This window comes from Macrobrachium rosenbergii, chromosome 16, assembly GCF_040412425.1.
Source record: "Macrobrachium rosenbergii isolate ZJJX-2024 chromosome 16, ASM4041242v1, whole genome shotgun sequence".
Taxonomy (NCBI): domain Eukaryota; kingdom Metazoa; phylum Arthropoda; class Malacostraca; order Decapoda; family Palaemonidae; genus Macrobrachium; species Macrobrachium rosenbergii.
In genome coordinates, this window is record NC_089756.1 from 32,616,262 (window position 1) to 32,638,761 (window position 22,500).

At 36.3% G+C, this 22,500-nt stretch overlaps 1 protein-coding gene and 1 long non-coding RNA gene across 3 annotated transcripts in view; one reads left to right on the top strand and one right to left on the bottom strand.

Annotated features, from left to right (window-relative positions):
* Window positions 1-22,500, bottom strand: part of LOC136847281 (uncharacterized) — a 177,249-nt gene that overhangs the window by 20,707 nt on the left and 134,042 nt on the right. The gene's annotated exons all lie outside the window — the stretch shown is intronic.
* Window positions 13,654-22,500, top strand: part of LOC136847278 (uncharacterized) — a 199,460-nt gene continuing 190,613 nt past the window's right edge. The window contains exon 1 of one of the 2 annotated variants that reach the window (XM_067118816.1): window positions 13,654-14,143. The gene's annotated coding sequence lies outside the window, so the exon portion shown is untranslated. The remainder of the gene's footprint in view (window positions 14,144-22,500) is intronic. The other variant, XM_067118811.1, reaches the window with a different exon arrangement.

Genomic DNA, 22,500 nt, shown 5'->3' on the forward strand with positions numbered 1-22,500 from the left:
ATCTTAATATTTGTCGAGTTCCCATTTTATCTGTATCAAAAGCTAAATGTTGAAAATTATAGGTGAGAGAGAGAGAGAGAGAGAGAGAGAGAGAGAGAGAGAGAGAGAGAGAGAGAGAGATTCGCAATTTTAATATTTACCGAGTTCCTATTTTGTCTGTATCAAAAGTTAAATGTTTAAAATTATAGTTGAGAGAGAGAGAGAGAGAGAGAGAGAGAGAGAGAGAGAGAGAGAGAAAGAGAGAGAGAGAGAGAGAGAGAGAGTTAAAGCAGGGTTGTGTTTACAAATGGTGGCCAAAACATCAGTTTCCATACTGTCGAAAATATTTAGAAATTATATTCTTAGGAAACAGGTTGGTGTCTAATTTTGTGAAGCCAGGTCATTTTCAAAATCATTCAATTTTGTCAATGTAATTGCATGAATTAATTCGTTTGACATTGAAACTCATGAGGTTTTAGGTATTTAAATTTTAACAGAGGTAATTTTAATTAATATTCTTCACTTAATATCCATCTTGTGCTGTATATTAATCTTTTATCATTATTGCGGATGTTTTCACTTTGAAAAATATTCATCATTCGAAAATGCAATATTAAACATTCATTCAACTTTTCAAACAATCATTGTAACTATATATCCTATCTGCATATTGATAAAATCAAACTAGATATGATTATTCACGGTTGATCAGTGATTAATGTCCCCAGTAATTTATTCTGTAAAATTATGAGACAGTTTATGTAATTATTTTACCACAATTTATATCAACGCCATTCATTTTTCTAATATAATTTTTCGAAAAATATTTACATTTTCATATTGTTTACATTAACACCACTGCAAGTGCAAAACCGAGAGAGAGAGAGAGAGAGAGAGAGAGAGAGAGAGAGAGAGAGAGAGAGAGAGAGAGAGAGAGAGAGAGGTTTGATTTTCGAAGAGCCACATTTCCAGCAGAGAAACTACTGGTAACTTTTAATTAGTTCCAAAATTCATACTCGCCACTAAATTAGAAATATTTCGCAGACATTTCATTTTAAAAAATCATGTATAGTTTTCCTTACTATTACTGACATCATGTACGTATTTATCTTTGTGGTTTAATAATAATAATAATAATAATAATAATAATAATAATAATAATAATAATAATAACAATAATAATAATAATAATAATAATAATATATATAGGAGATATATATATATATATATATATATATATATATATATATATATATATATATATATATATATATATATATATTCACTTCTGTATCGCCAGAAGATGCTACCTATCATTTTCTCAGTAATTCGGAATGAAGTTGCTAGCCCTACAGCCATCTCTATTACCCTAGCAGGATGCACAACAGCCGCATAGCTACCAGGTGCACGATTCGCTGCTTAGATTAAGAGTAACTCAACTGAATTTCCCAGTAGGTTCGCCCTATTCTTTTGATATATGAACTAAGTTCCTCTCGTTCCTGGGACGAGTGTTTTAACCACTATCTACTAGTCCTACATTTATTCACACACACACTCATACGCTCTCTCTCTCTTTCTCTCTCTCTCTTCTCTCTCTCTCTCTCTCTCTCTCTCTCTCTCTCTGTTCTCAATAGCTCTCTGTTTGATTTATAAGGAACTCTCTCTCTCTCTCTCTCTCTCTCTCTCTCTCTCTCTCTCTCTCTCTCTCTCTCTCTCTGTTCTCAATAGCTCTCTGTCTCTTTGATTTATAAGGAACTCACTCTCTCTCTCTCTCTCTCTCTCTCTCTCTCTCTCTCTCTCTCTCTCTCTCTGTGTTTAATGTATAAGAAACTTTCTGTCTCTCTTTCTCTCTCTCTCTGTTTAATGTATAAGTAACTCTCTCTCTCTCTCTCTCTCTCTCTCTCTCTCTCGCTGGCGTTGTGTTCGTGAATGCATCAGATTAATCACGGCAGCACTCCCTCAAATATTAATTATTTACAATGACTCGATTGGCAATACCCGGCATAGCGTCGACTGGCTTTTATTGAAGTACGTTACGAATTTCTAATTGTTTTGTTATGGATAAATTAGCCAATATTTTTGACAAAATTTGACAAGCATGTGACATGTCGAAGTATTTTGGATATTTATGTACGTGACGGTTAAAGTTTGTCCAATGATTTTAAGTATTTTGGATATTTATATACGTGACGGTTAAAGTTTGTCCAGTGATTTTGACAAGCATATGTCAAAGTTTTTGATATTTATGTACGTGAGATTAAGTTTGTCCAATGATTTTGACAAACGTATATGTCAAAATATTATGGACACCATATACGTGACGGTTAAAGCTTGCCCAATGATTTTGACAAACATAGGTCATGTCAAAGTATTGTGGATATCTATATACGTGGCGGTTAAAGTTTGTCCAATGATTTTGACAAAATATGTCCTGTCAAAGATTGTGGATATCATATACATGACAGATAAAGCTTGTCCAATGATTTTGACAAACACATGTCAAAGTTTTATGGATATCTATATACGTGACGGTTAAAGTTTGTCCAATGATTTTGACGAATATATGTCAAAGTATTATGACTATTTCCATACAAGTTATCTTCTTTTAAAATCAAATATAGATGTTTGTAAAAATAAAATAAATGATAATGAAAGGACATGACGATTTACTCAGATAAATTATGCGAGTGTTTCCCAAATTAATTTATGCATATTTGATTCGTTATGATTTGTGCATATGCTGAATAACACATATTGTGTATTGAAATTCCGGTCCCACACTGGCAAACCAATAATAATAATAATAATAATAATAATAATAATAATAATAATAATAATAATAATAATAATAATAATAAACAAGTAAAAAATGCGCCGAAGAAACAAGTTTTCTGTCCGTTGGTGGCCTCAGCCACGGCCCAAAAAAAACCCTTACCCGCGGCCCATGAAACTCAGCCACCATCCGGTGGTGGCCTAAGTTGTTGGTACCTATAGCGCTGCCAGAAGTACGATAATCGCTAACTTTAACTTCAAATAAAATGAAAACTACTGATGCTAGAGGGCTGCAATTTGGTATGTTTGATGACTGGACTGTGGATGATCAACATACCAATTTGCAGCCCTCTAGCCTCAGCAGTTTATAAGTTCTGAGAGCGGACGGACAGACAAAGCCGGCACAATAGTTTTCTTTGACAGAAAACTAATGAAAAGACCAAAAAACAAACACTTTAGAAACAAGTACAACATTCTGAGGGATGTTCCCTTTTGCACAGTGATAACATATCTCATTTTTCATAACAGGTTCTCTGCCCATCCTTTTGACCTCGCCTTAAATGTTTTAATCATGGCCGCTTGAATTTCGCTCTTCGCTAATATCTCGCATCTTTTGCTGCAAATTCAAGCGAATTCTGCTTTCGGCGAGATCCGTTTTGCGTATTATATCGGGTTTCTCTCGTCGTCGTTCGTTTGCACTTCTTCAGTTTAATTTCATGTGTGTTATCTCGAAAGGGATTTTCATTAGCCTTGGTCGTTTTAGGGGGATTAGTCTTTGAATCTCTCTCTCTCTCTCTCTCTCTCTCTCTCTCTCTCTCTCTCTCTCTGTATATATATACATATATAATATATTCATATTTACATAAATATATATATATATATATATATATATATATATATATATATATATATATATATATATATATATATATTATATATTAGACAGAGAGAGAGAGAGAGAGAGAGAGAGAGAGAGAGAGAGAGAGAGAGAGAGAGAGAGAGAGAGAGAGAGAGAGTAAGGATGCACAATAACATGCATGCCCGTTAAACCGTTAAATGGATCCTTGCATTATGATTTAAATAAATTTTTTTCTAGCTAAACACACAAACACACACACACATATATATATATATATAATGTATGTATGTATTTATATACGTATGTATGTATGTATGTAGCCTATGTATTACTGTAAGCACACGTTTACACTGATGAAGCCATTGTGAAATATAAGTACATTATCAAATAGCATTCTCAGTAAGCAGGCTGAAAAACAGAAAAAAAAAACAGCATTTGTATAGAGGATAAAACTCGTAATAAACTGACTAATTGATTGATTGATCAATTATACTGTGTATGCCGCAGGACCAAGCGCTGGAACCCACCTCATTCATTCAGCACCCACTGACTCCAAACATCTAACACGCTAAAATTCAGGCGACTGGTTCAAGTCTATCCCACCACAGCTTGGAATGGAATGGAATACAGAATTTAGGTTAAAGACCAAGCTCTGGGACCTATGAGGTCATTCAGAGCTGGAAGGGAAATTGAGAGTAAAAGGCTTGAAAGGTGTAACAGGAGGAAAACCTCGCAGTTGCACTATGAAATAATTCTTAGGAGAAGGTGGACAGCAACGTGGAAGAAAGTGAATATGAATGGAGGTACAGTAAAAGGAGTGAACCACAGCTGGGCTCAGCAAGACTATGCAATTATACTCCTCAGCATATTGTAAGTTACTGAATAATTTCAAGGGATGTAAATAATTGAATGAAATGAATTTACTCCGGCTCGACGAATTCAGATAATTTATAGGCTCCTCTTATTGCGACGCAAGAATATCAACTTGACCAATCAATCTCCGTCACTGGAGCTTATGCTAAAATATGCAGGACTTTTTTTTTATTTTCTTTTTTTCTATTTGCTCGTTGCAGAGGATAGTTTTGGGGGGGAGGGTGAGAGAAAGGGGTGAGGTGGAGGAGGAGGAGGAGGAGGAGGAGGAGGAGGAGGAGGAGGAGGAGTTTGGGGGAGGAGAAAGAAAAGGAGGAGGAGGAGTTTGGGGTGAGAAAGAAAAAGGAGGAGGTGAAGAAGAAATTGGGGTGAGTGAGGAAAAAGAAGGAGGAGGGGGGTGAGGAAGAAAAGGAGGAGGAGGGGGGTGAGGAAGAAAAACAGGGAGGGGATTGGGGTGAGGAAGAAAAGGAGGAGGGGACTGGGGTGAGGAAAGGGGGAGGAGGAGGGATTGGGGTGAGGAATAAGAGGATTAAGGGATTGGAGTAAGGAAGAAGAAGAGGAGGAGGGGATTGGGGTAAGGAAGAAGAGGAGGACGGGAATGGGGTGAGGAAGAAAAGGAGTAAGGGATAAGGGTGAGGAAGAATAGGAGGAGGGATTGAAGTGAGGAAGAAATGAGGGAGGGGATTGGGATGAGTAAGAAAAGGAGTAAGGAATTGGGTGAGGAAGAATAGGAGGGGATTGTAGTGAAGAAGAAGAAGAAGGCGGAGGAGGAGGAGGAGGAGGAGGAGGAGGAGGAGGAGGAGGAGGAGGAGGAGGAGGAGGAGGAGGAGGAGAGGAAGTTAGGGAGGGTCAGGAGGAGGATAAAACTAAGAAAAATGACTCTTATCAAAGGACTTCGTATGTGGACGTAAATTCCGCAGACGCGACTTGATAAATGCTTCGTCCCCCTTCGTATTTCTGTCTGTCCTCTTTTCTCTATTCGTTCGTTGACCCCTGGGTTTCACTGTTCTTGTTGCTTATTCGAAATAAAATTTCAATATGTATAAATTATATATATATATATATATATATATATATATATATATATATATATATATATATATATATATATATATATATATATATCACTTCACAGTTTTTCCTTACTGTGCATCTGTGGTTAAATTAGCAATTATGTTTTTAATAACAATATAATGATGATCTTAATGATTACAGTACCTCTCCTAACCATTAAAAAAACAACAAAACATAAAATAATAAAAATAATAATAATAATAATAATAATAATAATAATAATAATAATAAGAGTCACTGGGTGACACAGGTTATAATAATATATTATATCCCTGCGTAATAATAATAATATTATTACGTTGAGTTCCAAACAGTATACATACTTTATACAAACCATAATGTATAAAGTATGTAAACGGCTGACTAAGATACAACTGCTTTATGTACACTATACCAACTGTCTCACGCTAAAAATAATGCAACCGTATTATGTCGATATAAAACATACAAAAAACTCAGGCAATACTGTAAGCTGTTTTATATTCAGTATACAAATGATTCACGATCTCATAACTGTATTAATTTGTGTATACAAAACGTATTATGAGAAATGTCCAAACGTTTAGTTTATCAAAACCTTAACAAATTCATTAACCTGAAAATTGTCAATTATTAAGTATTTCTCGGAAGTGAATGTTATATTGTCAAGGATACGTGAGGGATCTCCACAGAGAGAGAGAGAGAGAGAGAGAGAGAGAGAGAGAGAGAGAGAGAGAGAGAGAGAGAGAGAGAGAGGAACTAACGAGGTAAAAATACAAACGCGTATAAAGGATTGTAAAAGAATTTGCATAGTGGAGAGTTTTAGATATGCATAGAAAAAGTACAACACAAGGGGGGGAGGAAAGAGAACGCTCAGTAACGAGAGAGAGAGAGAGAGAGAGAGAGAGAGAGAGAGAGAGAGAGAGAGAGAGAGAGAGAGAGAGAGAAAGTAAATTATGCCATTCAGAAGTCTTAAATGTAGATTTTTTTTTTTTATTTTTTTTTTTGCCATCACGGGCCCTTGCCTAAATGTGGCCCAAAGTGAAGTAAGGAGTTGAGGGTGATCAGATGACTAACACGGACCCTTGGAATTGGACCAGCCAACAGTGAGAATCAAATATCCCTCAGGAGCCACCAGCCAACAGTGAGAATCAAATATCTCTTCTCAGGAGGCAAAGAATAACAAGAGAGGGGGTCACCTCTGATGTAATAACAATCAGGATTATTTCCTTGATTCCTGTGACTGCAAACTATTTATAGCTATGTTAGTCTTGCTCTTCGATTTCTGCATTTTATTTTGAAATCTTCAAAACCTTTGACGTTCAGTATGATCTCATGACCTCAAAATGACTCACTAGACGTTTATCAGGATTTTGGGTACTCATTCTAAAGGCCCTAGGGGCAGGGAAACCCATTTCCAGCTTTTGCCCTGAATGGAATGGAATATGGAATTTAGGCCAAAAGCCGAGCGCTGGTACTCGTGAGGTCATTCAGCGCTGGAAGGGAAATTGACAGTAGGAAGGTTTGAAAGGTGTGGCAGGAGGAAAACCTCAAAGCAGTTGCACTGTGAAACAATTGTTAGAGAGGGTGGAAAGCCAGATGGAAGAAAAAGAAAATGAACGGAGGTAAAGTAAAACGAATGAAAGAGGTTGCAGCTAGGAGCCGAAGAGACGCTGGAAAGACCCATAAGTAATGCCTCTAGGTGCACTGACGTCACTACCCCGCCTACGTTGTACTTGCACTGAAAGTCTGAGTGTAAATAGGTAAAAGGCGAAGGAAACCAGTGGGTTAAAACCCTGGGGAGAGTTGCAGACTTCAGACTTCCCTCCTGACAGGAAGAGGAAGGCCACATGAATAAGGGAGAATGAAATCGGGAGGTTTATAAAATATGGACCCGTTGCGCAAACCTTGCTTGGTCTGTCTCCTGTTAGAGATCTTGTTTGGGTGCCATTTTTTATGGCATCCTGAATTTGGAATTCAGCTGGAATTCAACTGGAACTACATACTGTAGATAAACACTTCTACTTTTCTCGAGTCAAACACTGTTTGGCAAAAAAAAAAAAAAAAAAATATGTATCTGCGTTCGGCCCAGAATTTCTGTAAATGTAACCCACTTTCCCCACCAATAAATTTGATTTTTTTTTTGTCCTAAAATAGTTATTAGAATCCTGCTTCAAAGTAACTATGAAATCCACCAGGATTTTTCAAAGAAATCGTTGTTTTTTGTCCTAAAACTAGTTATTAGAATCCTTACTTCAAAGAATCTTTGAAATCCACCAGGATTTTTCAAAGAAACCGTTGTTTTTTCTTCCTGAAAATAGTTATTAGAATCCTGCTTCAAAGTACCATTGGAATCCACCAGGATTTTTCAAAGTAACCGTTTTTTTTTTTGTCCTAAAAATAGTAATTAGAATCCTACTTCAAAGAAGCTCTGAAACCCACCAGGATTTTTCAAAGAAACCGTTTTTTTTTTTTTGTCCCACAAATAGTTATTAGAATCCTACTTCAAAGAAGCTTTGAAATCCACCAGGATTTTTCAAAGAAACCTTTTTTTTCGGTCCTAAAAATAGTTATCAGAATCCTGCTTCAAAGTACCATTGAAATCCACCAGGATTTTTCAAAGAAACCGTTTTTTTTTTGTCCTAAAAATAGTTACTAGAACCCTGCTTCAAAGAAGCTTTGAAATCTACCAGGATCTTTCAAAGAAGCCTTTTTTTGTCCTAAAAATAGTTATTAGAATCCTACTTCAAAGTAGTTTTGAAATCCACCAGGATTTTTCAAAGAAACCTTTTTTTTGGTCCTAAAAATAGTTATTAGAACCCTGCTTCAAAGAAGCTTTGAAATCTACCACGATTTTTCAAAGAAACCGTTTTTTTTTTCCTAAAAACAGTTATTAGAATCCTACTTCAAAGAAGCTTTGAAATCTACCAGGGTTTTTCAAAGAAGCCTTTTTTTTGTCCTAAAAATAGTTATTAGAATCCTACTTCAAAGTAGTTTTGAAATCCACCAGGATTTTTCAAAGAAACCGTTTTTATTTGTTCTAAAAACAGTTATTAGAATCCTACTTCAAAGAAGCTTTGAAATCTACCAGGATTTTCCAAAGAAGCCGGTTTTTCCTAAAAATAGTTATTAGAATCCTACTTCAAAGAAGCTTTGAAATCTACCAGGATTTTCCAAAGAAGCCGGTTTTTCCTAAAAATAGTTATTAGAATCCTACTTCAAAGAAGCTTTGAAATCTACCAGGATTTTCCCAAGAAACCGAATCAATGATATACAAAGCAAACTTCGTGGCCTGCTTCCTCCTGTATTCTCCTTTCGCCTCCATATGTGCACCCTGGCATAAAACGTATCGACATTCCTTCCCAAGAACCGACTGTTTATTAACCCCAACCAACCAGGTCAGGGAACTAAAGTTTTCCGTCTGATTGTCTGTCCGTCCACTTGTCTGCACGTCAGTGTGTGTGCGCGTCTATCACGTCCACCTCGTTTTAAACTTTCCCGACATCTTCAATATTCCCTGAACCCTATCCTGATTCAGTTTAGAGACGCCCTGTCTTGCAATCTGCTCTTTACATTAATCAAGGGAAATACGGCACAAGGATCTGTACGTTGCATCATCTTGTAAGCGTGTTTATTTATAGATTTTATTTATCATCTATTCCAGGAACGTTTCACTCAATTTAACCCGTTTCATGTCTCGCATCCGAGATATTCTTGAATCGCATTCCAGTTCAATTTACTAATATCCTGCTTACAATATATATAACTGCTATCTCATCCTCTGGCTAGCTTTGGGTTTTCTGGGAAAATAGCTCTCTCTCTCTCTCTCTCTCTCTCTCTCTCTCTCTCTCTCTCTCTCTCTCTCTCTCTCTCTCTCTCTCAATTTTTAATACAAAACTGGTCGCACGGAAGGTCCGAGTAAAGAACTAAATTATTTTTCGTAAACTTTTTAATGTGAATAATGTTAATCTCGCTGTTGTTATCATTGCGAAATCTTGTGTGAATAGCAACGTGAATTGGAAATAGAGATCTGAATGTGAATTTGAATCTCTCTCTCTCTCTCTCTCTTTCTGTTTGCCTATTTCACTTCGAGTACTTTTCTGGAATATTACCACTCGCTGAATCGTTCAGGTACTTCTTTCTCCAGATAATGGGAATCCCTCCAGTCTTTTGTGTTTTCTTAACTAGCAGCCACAGGGCAGGTCTCTTATACTGCCCTACAATGGAAAGCTGCAGTATCTGCAAAAATACAAAACTGAGAAAAATGGCAGATACTGCAGTTTTCCCTTGCCTTACTACTGATTTTGCAGATACTGCAAATGGGACTCCCTAAATAAAGCATTGAAGAATCATTCTGAAAATGAAGTAACTTGTGTATTAGTGTTTCACGAGCCCAGTAGGTGGCATGTCTCCGTTTCGAAAATGTTGCTGATACTGCAGTTTTCCATTCTAGGGCACTATACCTCACAGTTCAGGTTAAAAATGCTGCAAATATCTGCTCGTCTCCCCCCAACCCCCAAGAAGAGATCATTTCAGAAGGTGTCAGTCTGTTAGCTTTCACGTTTTCAGCAAATGTTTTTAGGGATGAGGCTGCTACCTCCACGACCTCCTTCATCCTGACTGCGACCCACAACAATCAGCTAAGTATTCTTCATCTGGATTATTAAAATCTGGCTTTTTTGTGATCACTTAGATAACTATCCAGAATTTCTGTAATCACATTCAACCTCACAGAAGAGAAAAAGATTTGAGTCTGTAAATCAGAAAAGAATATATTTTATCATTCTATTTACTCAGGAATTATTTCCTTTGGTTTTTATATTTCATTATACTGATGAGTGATTTATTCAATTCTGCAATTTTAATTTATGACTTATCTTCTGAAATGGAAGAAAAAAAATTTGATTTTAGGGTTAATATCCATTTATGTACTTTAACAACTGTCTATCTTTATATTATGAAGTCTCTCGTTTGGAAAAGTTTGAAAATCACGACTGAGACTGAATTCCTACTTGACCTTTGGTATATGACCTCGACCTTTATATTTTTCCTTCCAAAAATGATTTGGCGTATGTTCAATTTAAAATTGGTCAGTTGATATCACTAACTCCTTTGTAGTCTACAGCTCCATGTCTTAGATATCATGACCAGTAAAGCTGAGACGTCAATTGAAATTTCATGTATTAGCATCAGTTATCAAATTAAACTTTGATTAATATTGATAAATTAATCATCTCAAACCTCGTGAATTGCGAGGAACATTTTAGTGAAAATTAGTTTCTAAACAACCGAAAGTTCTCAAGTAATTTGGCACTCACCGATGCGTGCTTGTCAGTGACAGAATATCAGATTATCGTACATCATTTGAGTCTGCCAGAGTAATCGTGCCCTAAGACCGGAGTCGTTGTACTTAGATTGAATTCTCTTGTTACATTATTCACATCGAATTCACTATTAGATTACGCGTCCCAAATATGAAGTGCCTCATGCAGTTCAAATTTAATGGTCATATTTGACCTCTGACCTCCAATTATGTCTCTGATCCTAATCTTCCTAGTCTTGACCTCCTATACACATTGCCCTCGTGAGAACAGTATATCTCTTGGGCATCCAGAATATTTCGTGCGCTTCAGAAATAAAATTCCTTTTCGACCTTTGAGCTTCTGAAAGGTCAAAATTTACATTCGTCTCTCTCCCAAAATTAATTAATTCGGTCAAATTTACGTGAAAACCTCAAACAAAACTTTATACGCTTTCCTTTTTACAACACAATAAACATACATAACCAAAGACCATATTTTACTTGTCAAAGGTCAAGAATGACCTCAATAATGAACCAAACATGGCGCATAGTAAAAGGTCAAGAATGGCTTTAATAATGAATTAAATAAGGCGCATAGTATAAGGTCAAGAATGACCTCAATAATAAAGTAAATATGGCGCATAGTAAAAGGTCATGAATGACCTCAATAGTGAAGTAAATATGGCGCATAGTAAAAGGTCAAGAATGACCTCAATAATGAATTAAATATGGCGCATACTAAAAGGGTCACGATGACCTCATTGATGAAGTAAATATGGAGCATAGTAAAAGGTCAAGAATGACCTCAATAATGAAGTAAATATGGCGCATAGTAAAAGGTCAAGAATGACCTCAATAATGAGTTAAACACGGCGCATAGTAAAAGGTCAAGAATGACCTCAATAATGAACTAAATATGGCGCATAGTAAAAGGTGAAGAATGTCCTCAATAATGAAGTAAATACGGCGCATAATAAAAGGTCAACAGTGACTCAATAATTCAGTTAAATATGGCGCAGTTCACTGGGTGACAATACGCTAGAATCGGCTGAACACAATTTCTTGCTTTTCCATACAATCATATTTCGCCGAAAATCTTCACAAATGACAGACAGGTGTCGTCCCAAAAACATTTGCACTCACGCAGGTGTTCGCATTTCTGAATATTACCATTTGACGAATTATAAAAACAAATACAAAAATAAATAAATAAGAAAATAACATTTTGATCAATGTAGCTATTTAACAGACGCAACATTTCGAAGAGAATTTTTTTTTTGTGTGTTTTTTTACTTCGTGCTCAGTTCAATTCAATTATTAAGGCAAATAATTTATGCCTCGTATAATTGACCTGATGAATAATCCATGATTCGTCTACATGGCCTGATAAATAATTCATAATGCATATGAATTTCGCAGAGGGCGGGGAGCTCGTGTTTATACAAATGATTTACTTGTTAGAAGTTCTTCACTGAGAATAAGTGGAAGGATTTCGTTTTATTATCGATACGATGAAAATGGAAGTGTCAACAATTCGTATAACGTGATTATGGTGTTTTACTTATGCTTTCTACTTTGCTGTCGTGAGTATGTATGTTTTACTCTTTGCCAACGCCCCATCATCCCTCTTCTTCTCCATCAGGCCTGGGCTAGATATGGGCATTGGGGTGCCTACCCACGTCGATCTCTACATACTAAAAAGGGGATCATTCAGAATTACCTGGGCCAATCTAATACTACTCTCTCTATATATATATATATATATATATATATATATATATATATATATATATATATATATATATATATATATATATATATATAGAGAGAGAGAGAGAGAGAGAGAGAGAGAGAGAGAGAGAGAGAGAGAGAGAGAGAGAGATAGCAGCGTCTTTTCTCATTGAACTAACATGACTCTTGAATTTTCATCTACATGAAAACAAAATCGAAAAGTCTGTGAAATTTGAGTAACTGAGTCTCCGTCTCTCTCTCTCTCTCTCTCTCTCTCTCTCTCTCTAATCACCTAACGTACGCTCACGATTTTTTTTCCGGTAATTTGCAGCAATGCATTAGCTCCTCACCTACTACATCATAGTTTTAACAGTTTTTCCGCAGTGGTCTCTGTCTGTCTGTCTGTCTCCTCGTAAAATCCTCTTCATGGCCACGGTCTTTCATCATCTGTAAATTCGAGCCGTTTTTCTTGACTGCATTTTCCGCACGGGAGGACGAGGTACCAGATCGATGGGTCCTCCGTCACTTCTTCCAGCTAACGCAACGAAAGTATAACGATTAACGAGTGATTAAGTACGAGGAGAATAACGGGAAGAAGAAGAAGAGAGAGAAGAGAGAGAGAGAGAGAGAGAGAGAGAGAGAGAGAGAGAGAGAGAGAGAGAAAGTTAAAAAGTTAAAACGTAGAAGGCGACCAGTAGATAAGAGAATTTCAACTCGCCAGCGAAGAGATCCAACGGAGGGCATCTCTCCACTAAATCACCGGAGGAGGACATACGGGGGAATTTGTCCCGGGGGGTCTGGTGTCCCAGGGGCGGTATGGTGTTTGAGGGAGAGTGAGTTCGGGACCGAGATAAAAAACATCGCCAATAACCGCTATCTCACGATGCACTCATTGCGGTCGCGGTGACCGCTGCTTGCTTTCTTTGCAAAGCCTTGAACGAGACCGGCGATATATCAAAACGAAACGACATATCGCCGAATAATTTTATTTTGAGAGGGAGGAGGAGGAAGAGGACGGGGGGGAGGAGGGGGAGGAGGAGGAGGAGGGCGCGCGCAACCCCTTTCGTCCGTCGGTGGCGGGCTTGGGGTGGTGGTTGGGACGGGATGCAGCCTCAGTGTAAGCTCGGACGCAGCGCGGGAAGGTGTTACTTCGTCTGATCGTTGTTGTTCCTCCTCCCGGAGAAAAGAAATTATTTTAAACATACTGAAACGCGGAGGGCAAATCCCGTGGAGTTTCTTAATGGTTTCTTGTGCTTAGCGGCTCTGCGTGGATTGAATATTTTATTTTTCTTTTCACCCTTCAGTTAATGTTGATAAATGACAGTCTCTCCCAGAATTTTTTTTTTTCAACACTTTAGGAAATAAATAAGTAAAATAACAGTTGAAAAACATTCACGCAAGGGCAATCTCGCCTTGAAAATTGCTTTTGGGATATGAAAATGAAGGAAATTCGTGTTTGAAATGGAGGTACTAGCTTGGAACTTTGCATCGAGAATCTGACGGGGCCCGTAAATTAGCCCTTCTCCACCTTGTAGTCAGCTGATCTAGGTCACCAAATATTCCGGTAACATGGAAAGGTAAATATTGAACTTGACAGTCGTTTTGTTACCTAGAAAGGTGTGTCTTTAATTCATTTGTGAACTCATGCTTTTCTCTCGTGACCTGGCTAATTCAGGCGTGTGTTATTTTTCATCATTCATTCATGTCATGCAGTCATTCATTGAATTTAATTACTTATGCAGGAAAACATGAGGGAATTTAAGTGTATTACTGACCCAATTTTGCAAATGTAAGACAATGTATTTAAAATTAAATGGTTAATTATTGTAAACAATCAAACGGCTCAATTGCTTGGAATATCATTTTGCAATTTCATGTGCATATTTGGTGAATAATCAGGCATAAATAAGACATCAATTTACAATATCAATTTGAATTAGTTCGTCAGAAAATTGATAATTAAGGAAAATTAGGATGATACATAGTATTATATTTCCCTGAGCTACATCATTTAAGGACTGAGGCGTTTCTGAAGTACTGGCAATCGTGATATTGAACTTCACACCGTTAGGTCAGTAATTTTATTTTCGTAATTTAGGTCAGTAATTTTTTCTACCTATTTTAGGTCAGTAATTTTTTTTTGTATTTTAGGTCAGTAATTTTTTTCGTATTTTAGGTCAGTAATTTTTTTTCGTATTTTAGGTCAGTAATTTTTTTCGTATTTTTGGTCAGTAATTTTTTTCATATTTTAGGTCAGTAATTTTTTTCAGATTTCAAGTCGGTAATTTTTTTTTCCTAATTTAGGTCAGTAATTTTTTTTGCATTTTAGGTCTGTAATTTTTTCGTCTATTTTAGGTCAGTAATTTTTTTTTATTTTAGGTCAGTAATTTTTTACGTATTTTAGGTCAGTAATTTTTTTCTATTCTGGGTCAGTAATTTTTTCCTATTTTAGGTCAGTAATTTTGTTTTCATATTTTAGGTCTGTAATTTTTTCCCTATTTTAGGTCTGTAATTTTTTCCCTATTTTAGGTCATTAATTTTTTTTCGTATTTTAGGTCAGTCATTTTTTTTCGTATTTTAGGTCTGTAATTTTTTTCGTATTTTAGGTCAGTAATTTTTTTCGTAATTTAGGTCAGTAATTTTTTCGTATTGTAGATCAGTAATATTATAACTATTTTAGGTCAGTAAAGTATTTTTTCGTATTTTAGGTCATTAATTTTTTTCCAATTTTAGGTCAGTAATTTTTTCCCCTATTTTAGGTCAGTAATTTTTCCCTATATTAGGTCAGTAATTTTTTCTATTTTTCTCATAATAATGATTGGGTGATCTTTACTACCCAGCAGCAATTTATTGAGGAAAGCTTGTAAATCATTTTAGTAAACAGTATGTATGTGATCATATATTACTACGGGACTCAAGTGGGAACATTTTTCTATTAACACCCCTCTGAGAGATGTCAAAATTTACGTGTGGTGACAAAACTGTCAAATTTCTTTTATTGACTATCTTTGTAATGTAAAAAAATATGGGTTTCCTATCACCAATGATTCAAATTATATATATATATATATATATATATATATATATATATATATATATATATATATATATATATATATATATAGATATATAGAGAGAGAGAGAGAGAGAGAGAGAGAGAGAGAGAGAGAGAGAGAGAGAGAGAGAGACGGCTATTAAGTCATTAAAAATAGCTATTTACAAAATTTTCCCTGTCCTCATGAATAAAATCGTCTCTCTCTTTCTCCAATATAAGAAAGCATTCATATGCGCGCGTGTGCGCTCGCACACACACCCACATATATACATGTATATATGTGTATATATAGATATATACATATATATATATATATATGATATATGAACACTTATGTATCCACGTATACACAATCTACATACGTGAATATACACAGCACTTTTTATGCATACAAAGGGCTCATGTGTGTGTGCATAAAGAGACAAATCCACAGAACGTATATAATTAGTATTTATTCATACATATGTACATATGTACACACACTTGATCATTATCCTCATTATGGTTCTTACAACCACATTTTCCTATCTTTAGACACATACCACATACATACATACCTACATACATACATGCATGCAAACATACATGCACACACACACGCACATATATATAGCTATTTATGTAAGTATGTATTTATGTACATATATAATACGAAGGAAGATCAGGGCATATTTATAAGGGATTTACATATAAGTACACATATATACTTACATACATGCCGGCATACATCCACATTCACAAACGTCCATGCTTATCAACTGCAGACAAAAAGTTTAGGACTCGCAGCCTGCAATCAGCCATCCATGAATTATAAATGAAGCCTTGTATTTTTTTTAGCCAAAAGGACGTTGTCTATACCAGCATTTGCAAGGCATCCTTGAACAATAGGATGAGAAACTATAAATGAAAATATTGTGCCTGATTTGGCTTAAATTTCTCATTACAAGATAACTCTGGGTAAGGGTCTGTATCGGGAGAGGGACATTTCATAGGAGTGACGTAAAGGAGTGACATAAATATCCTATTACAGGAGGGCATTTCATAGAAGTGACATAAAGGAGTGACAAATATCCTATTACAGGAGGGACATTTCATAGAAGTGACACAAATACCGTATTAAAGGAGGGGCATTTCATAGGAGTGACAAATATTCTATTACAGGAGGGACATTTCAAAGAAGTGACACAAATACCGTATTAAAGGAGGGACATTTCATAGGAGTGATATAAATACCGTATTAGAGGAGGGACATTTCATAGGAGTGACATAAATATCCTATTACAGGAGGGACATTTCATAGAAGTGACACAAATACCGTATTAAAGGAGGGACATTTCATAGGAGTGACATAAAGGAGTGACATAAATATCCTATTACAGGAGAGACATTTCAAAGAAGTGACACAAATACCGTATTAAAGGAGGGACATTTCATAGGAGTGACATAAATACCGTATTAGAGGAGGGACATTTCATAGGAGTGACATAAATATCCTATTACAGGAGAGACATTTCAAAGAAGTGGCACAAATACCGTATTAAAGGAGGGATATTTCATAGGAGTGGCATAACAAATGGGTGACAAACACCGTATTAAAGGAGGGATATTTCATAGGAGTGACACAACAAATGGGTGACAAACACCGTATTAAAGGAGGGACGTTTCATAGGAGTGACATGAATACTGTATTAAAAGAGGGACATTTCACAGGAGTGACATGACAAAGGAGTGACATAAATACCGTATTAAAGGAGTGATATTTTATCGGAGCGACATAACGAAGTGAAAAGTAACCAATAACTATAAAAATTATATTACTATGATTTCACTTTCAGAAAAACCAGAACCACTGAATTGTTATATATATTTTAAATACTGGTTGAGTGGTTGTCACTCCTTTGAAATTTATATCTGAAGTGTCACTCCTTTGTTATGTCATTCCTATGACATGTCACTTCTATGATATGACACTCCTATGACAAGTCACTCCTATGATATGTCATTCCTATGCCATGTTATTCCTATGACATGTCATAGGAGTGACATGACATAGGAGTGACATGACATAGGAGTGACATGACATAGGAGTGACATGTCACTCCTGGAGAACTACTGCAAGATTTGACAACACGAAAACTTAAATTAAGTCATTCACCTTCCGTTGTAGTCTTCTATTATTTTATTCGTCCATTCTATTGTTGTTAACTGCCTTAATATTATTATTATTATTATTATTATTATTATTATTATTATTATTATTATTATTATTATTATTATTATTCACGTTATTGTTGCTTTTTTAAGTATTAAAATGATAATTTTGCTTATGTCAACTGTCTAAATGATGGGATAATCTCGTGCCTTATAAATGAATAAGAAGAGGAAATCTGTTGGTAAAAGGTCAATAACTAAATGTTTTTTATATATATTTTTTTAGCTCGTTCATGCTACACCATTTCAGGTCAATAACCAAATGTTTTTTATATGTATATTTTTTTTTTGTTCGTTCCTGCTACGCCATTTCAGTTTGACTAATGATTTATTTCAGAAATTACAACATACTTCCGCAAAAAAAATTTGTTAATTGATTTACAAAACATTGTATATTTTATTTTATCTATAGATTATTAATTCATGCGCTCGGTTTTTCATTTCATTCTTCGATAAACCCTGTTTTAACAATTCGTTTGATTGTTTATATCTTTTAATAATTATACTTTTTTTAAGGCCATCCAATTAGAATTTCTTTTACCGATTCACTTTAATTTCAGCGCATTATTTTAGTTAAGGAATACTGATTTAATTTTATTTTTAGTTACAAGCTTTCTTTTTGCAAACTATACTTCATTTTACTGCACTTGTCCGATTTGGAAATAATCTCTTGTGTTCTAGTTATTAATACGAGGAATTAGGAAGTAATCAGTGAAAAGAATGTAATTATGAATCTTTCATTCATAATTACATTCATTTTACTAATTACTTCCTAATTCCTCGTATTCATCCGGCAAGGAAATATAAAATAACCTTTACGCCCAACAGGAAAATGACAATAAACGAATGAAGGTCACAGTGCCACCATACCGGACGTCCAAAGCTAACGAGTACATAGTGCCACAATGCATTACCAAGGCACAGTGACATAACGTTACTGTGGCCCCGTGACGTAACGTGGCACTAGTACAGAGTGAGGAAAGTGTTACCACTTGCCAGTACAGAGTGTCATACGCTTTTACCATTTAGCAGTACACAGTGCCACAAGGTTTTGCCACTTACCAGTACATAGTGCTACACTGTTCTACCACTTACAAGTACACAGTGCTACACTGTTCTACCATTTACCAGTATACAGTGCTACACTGTTCTACCACTTACAAGTACACAGTTCCTCAAGGCTTAGCCACTTACCAGTACACAGTGCCACAAGGTTTTACCACTTACCAGTGCACAGTGCCGTAAGGCATTACCATTTACCAGTACATAGTGCCACACTGTTCTACCACTTACCAGTACACAGTGCCACAAGGTATTACCATTTACCAGTACACAGTGCCATAAGCTTTTACCACTTACCAATACACAGAGCCACATTTACCAGTACACAGTGCCATAAGGTTTTTCCACTTACCAGTACACAGTGCCACAAGGTGTTGCCATTTTACCAGTACACAGTGCTACACTGTTTTACCACTTACCAGTAAACTGTGCCACAAGATACTACCATTTACCAGTACACAGTACCGAAAGGTTTTTTACCACTTACCAGTACATAGTACCACAAGCTTTTACCACTTACCAGTACACAGTTCCACCAGCTTTTACCATTTACCAATACACAGTGCCATAAGCTCTTCCCACTGACCACTACACAGTGCCACAAGGTGTTACCATTTACCAGCACACAGTGCCACAGGCTTTTATGTCACGAACAATGTTCCCTCCCCCATCGCGTGCAAACAAATTCTGGTACGTAATGTTTCTCAGTGAGACTTTCGCGACGGCCGAAACATTACAACATTTTTAAGACGCGACGGATCGATGGTATGGGATAGTGATATCGCTGCCGTGTCGTCAGGCGATCGCGTTCTCGATCGTTTGTCGGTCATTTGGGGACAGACACGAATTTCCTCTCGGTCAGAGTCTTTTCGCTGGTACGAGGGGTTAATGGCTGTATGTATGTATCTGATAGTCGGTTTTGTTTTAACTTTCGTTCTTTATCTTCGTGGTATGGAATAGAGATTTATATTCGTCGGTCATTTAAACGATACGTGCAAACACACACACACACACGCACAAGACTATATATATAAATATATACTTGCTGACCAACCCGGCGCTGTCCGGGAAAACTCTGAATGGCAACCGTTAAACTCGCTCTTTCTTTCTCTAATTATCTATCATATATATATATATATATATATATATATATATATATATATATATATATATATGTATATAAATTTCTGACTCACATCAGGATCGAACCCAGGTCTTTCAGTTGAAAGGCAAGGGCGCTGACCACTAGGCCAGTACACTGAAAGACCTGGGTTCGATCTGATGTGAGTCAGAAATTTATTTCTGTCCCACACGTGATTGTCTGTTGATTATATATATATATATATATATATATATATATATATATATATATATATATATATATATATATATATATATATATAGAGAGAGAGAGAGAGAGAGAGAGAGAGAGAGAGAATGTAAGCAAGCATACATACATATGTACATCCACACACACATATTAAAGTATGCTTTCACACGCCCACCAAAAAAAAAAAAAAGGTTATACAGGCCAACCTGAGCAGAAAATAGGAAATTCCTAAGGTAATTTTCCGCGTAAATTGATTGCTTGTCCATCTCATGTAACAAGAAAGATCATTAAGCTCCAGTGGGTAAAAGTGGGATTACTGAGGCCCCACGTTGGAGGATCCGTGTTTTAACCGTGTTTTAATGTTAACGGTAACCGTAAACGTGTTTAGGTTTACATTTGTAGAATTAGTCGATATTAAATATGGAATTAATTTTGCTAAAATAATAAAAATGGGTACTAGTCAAATAACAAAATTACTTCCTTCTCTCTCTCTCTCTCTCTCTCTCTCTCTCTCTCTCTCTCTCTCTCTCTCTTTAATATAGTCCTATAAAAAGAAGGAGACATTACAGTGCAACTTACCCCTTTTGTGACGAATTTTAAATCCTCTCTCTCTCTCTCTCTCTCTCTCTCTCTCTCTCTCTCTCTCTCTCTCTCTCTCTCTCTCTCTCTCTCTCATATAGTCCTATAAAAAAGGGAGACATTACAGTGCAACTTATTACTTTTGTGACGAATTTTAAATCCTCTCTCTCTCTCTCTCTCTCTCTCTCTCTCTCTCTCTCTCTCTCTCTATAGTCCTATAAGAAAGGGGGACATTACAGTGCAACTTACAACTTCTGTGACGAATTTGAAATCCTCTCTCTCTCTCTCTCTCTCTCTCTCTCTCTCTCTCTCTCTCTCTCTCTCTCTCTCTGTGAAAGGATAAACTACGCGCGCACACCATTGGGCACTGTAAACTAATACACATTCCAGAAAACACTTAAATGCGTACACTTTCATAAACTAACAAACAGTTCGAAAGCATACGCGAACAAACACACACGCATATCTAAAGCGATCACACAAACACGCACACAAACACTTTTCCAAACATACGTCAAACATGCAAACTGCTACGTAGTCGCGTCCACAGTATATTAATGATGCCCAAAGGTACAAACAGTATATTAGTGATACTATGAGGTACACACAGCACATTACTAGTAATCAGAGTTACCCAAAGTATATTTACTGATAATCAGAGGTACCTAAAGTATATTACTGATACTCAAGAGGTACCCAAAGTATATTACTGACAATCAGAGGTATTCAAAGTATATTAGTGATAACCTGAGATAAAGTATATTACTGATAACCTGAGGTACTCAAAGTATATTACTGATATTCAGAGGTACCCCCAATATATTACTGACGCTCAGAGGTATCCAAAGTATATTACTGATACTCAGAGATACAAATAGTATATTACTGATACTCAGAGGTCCCCACACATATACTGCTGATAAGCAGAGGTGTCCAGAGCATATTACTGGTACTCAGAGGTGCCCACATTACATTAATCATACTCAGAGGTACCCAAAGTATATTACCGATACTCAGAGGTTACAAACGGTATATTACTGATAAGCAGAGGAACCCAGAGTGTATTACTGATACTCAGAGGCACCCACAGCATATTACTGATACTCAGAGGTACCCAAAGTATATTACCGATACTCAGAGATACCCACAGTATAATACTGATACTCAGAGGTCCCCACAATATATTGCTGATAAGCAGAGGTACCCACAGAACATTACTGATACTCAGAGGTACCCACAGAACACTGGTGATACTCAGATGTACCCAAAGTATATTACCGATACTCAGAGGTACCCACAGAACATTACTGATACTCAGAGGTACCCACAGAACATTACTGATACTCAGAGGTACCCACAGAACATTACTGATACTCAGAGGTACCCACAGAATATTACTGATACCCAGAGGTGCCCACAGAACATTACTGATACTCAGAGGTACCCACAGAACATTACTAATACTCAGAGGTACCCACAGAACATTACTGATACTCAGAGGTACCCACAGTATATGACGAGGACATTTCATAATGATCTAAAATGTCTCCCAATCTTTTTTGGCGGAGTGTCCCAATTTTTTTGAACCGACGAGTACAAAACGGGTACAACTAATGGTTTTAAGAGTGAAAAGCTCAATTTCTTTTTTCCATAATTACGATTTGCATATATCAGAATTGAAAGCATTTAATCCTCAG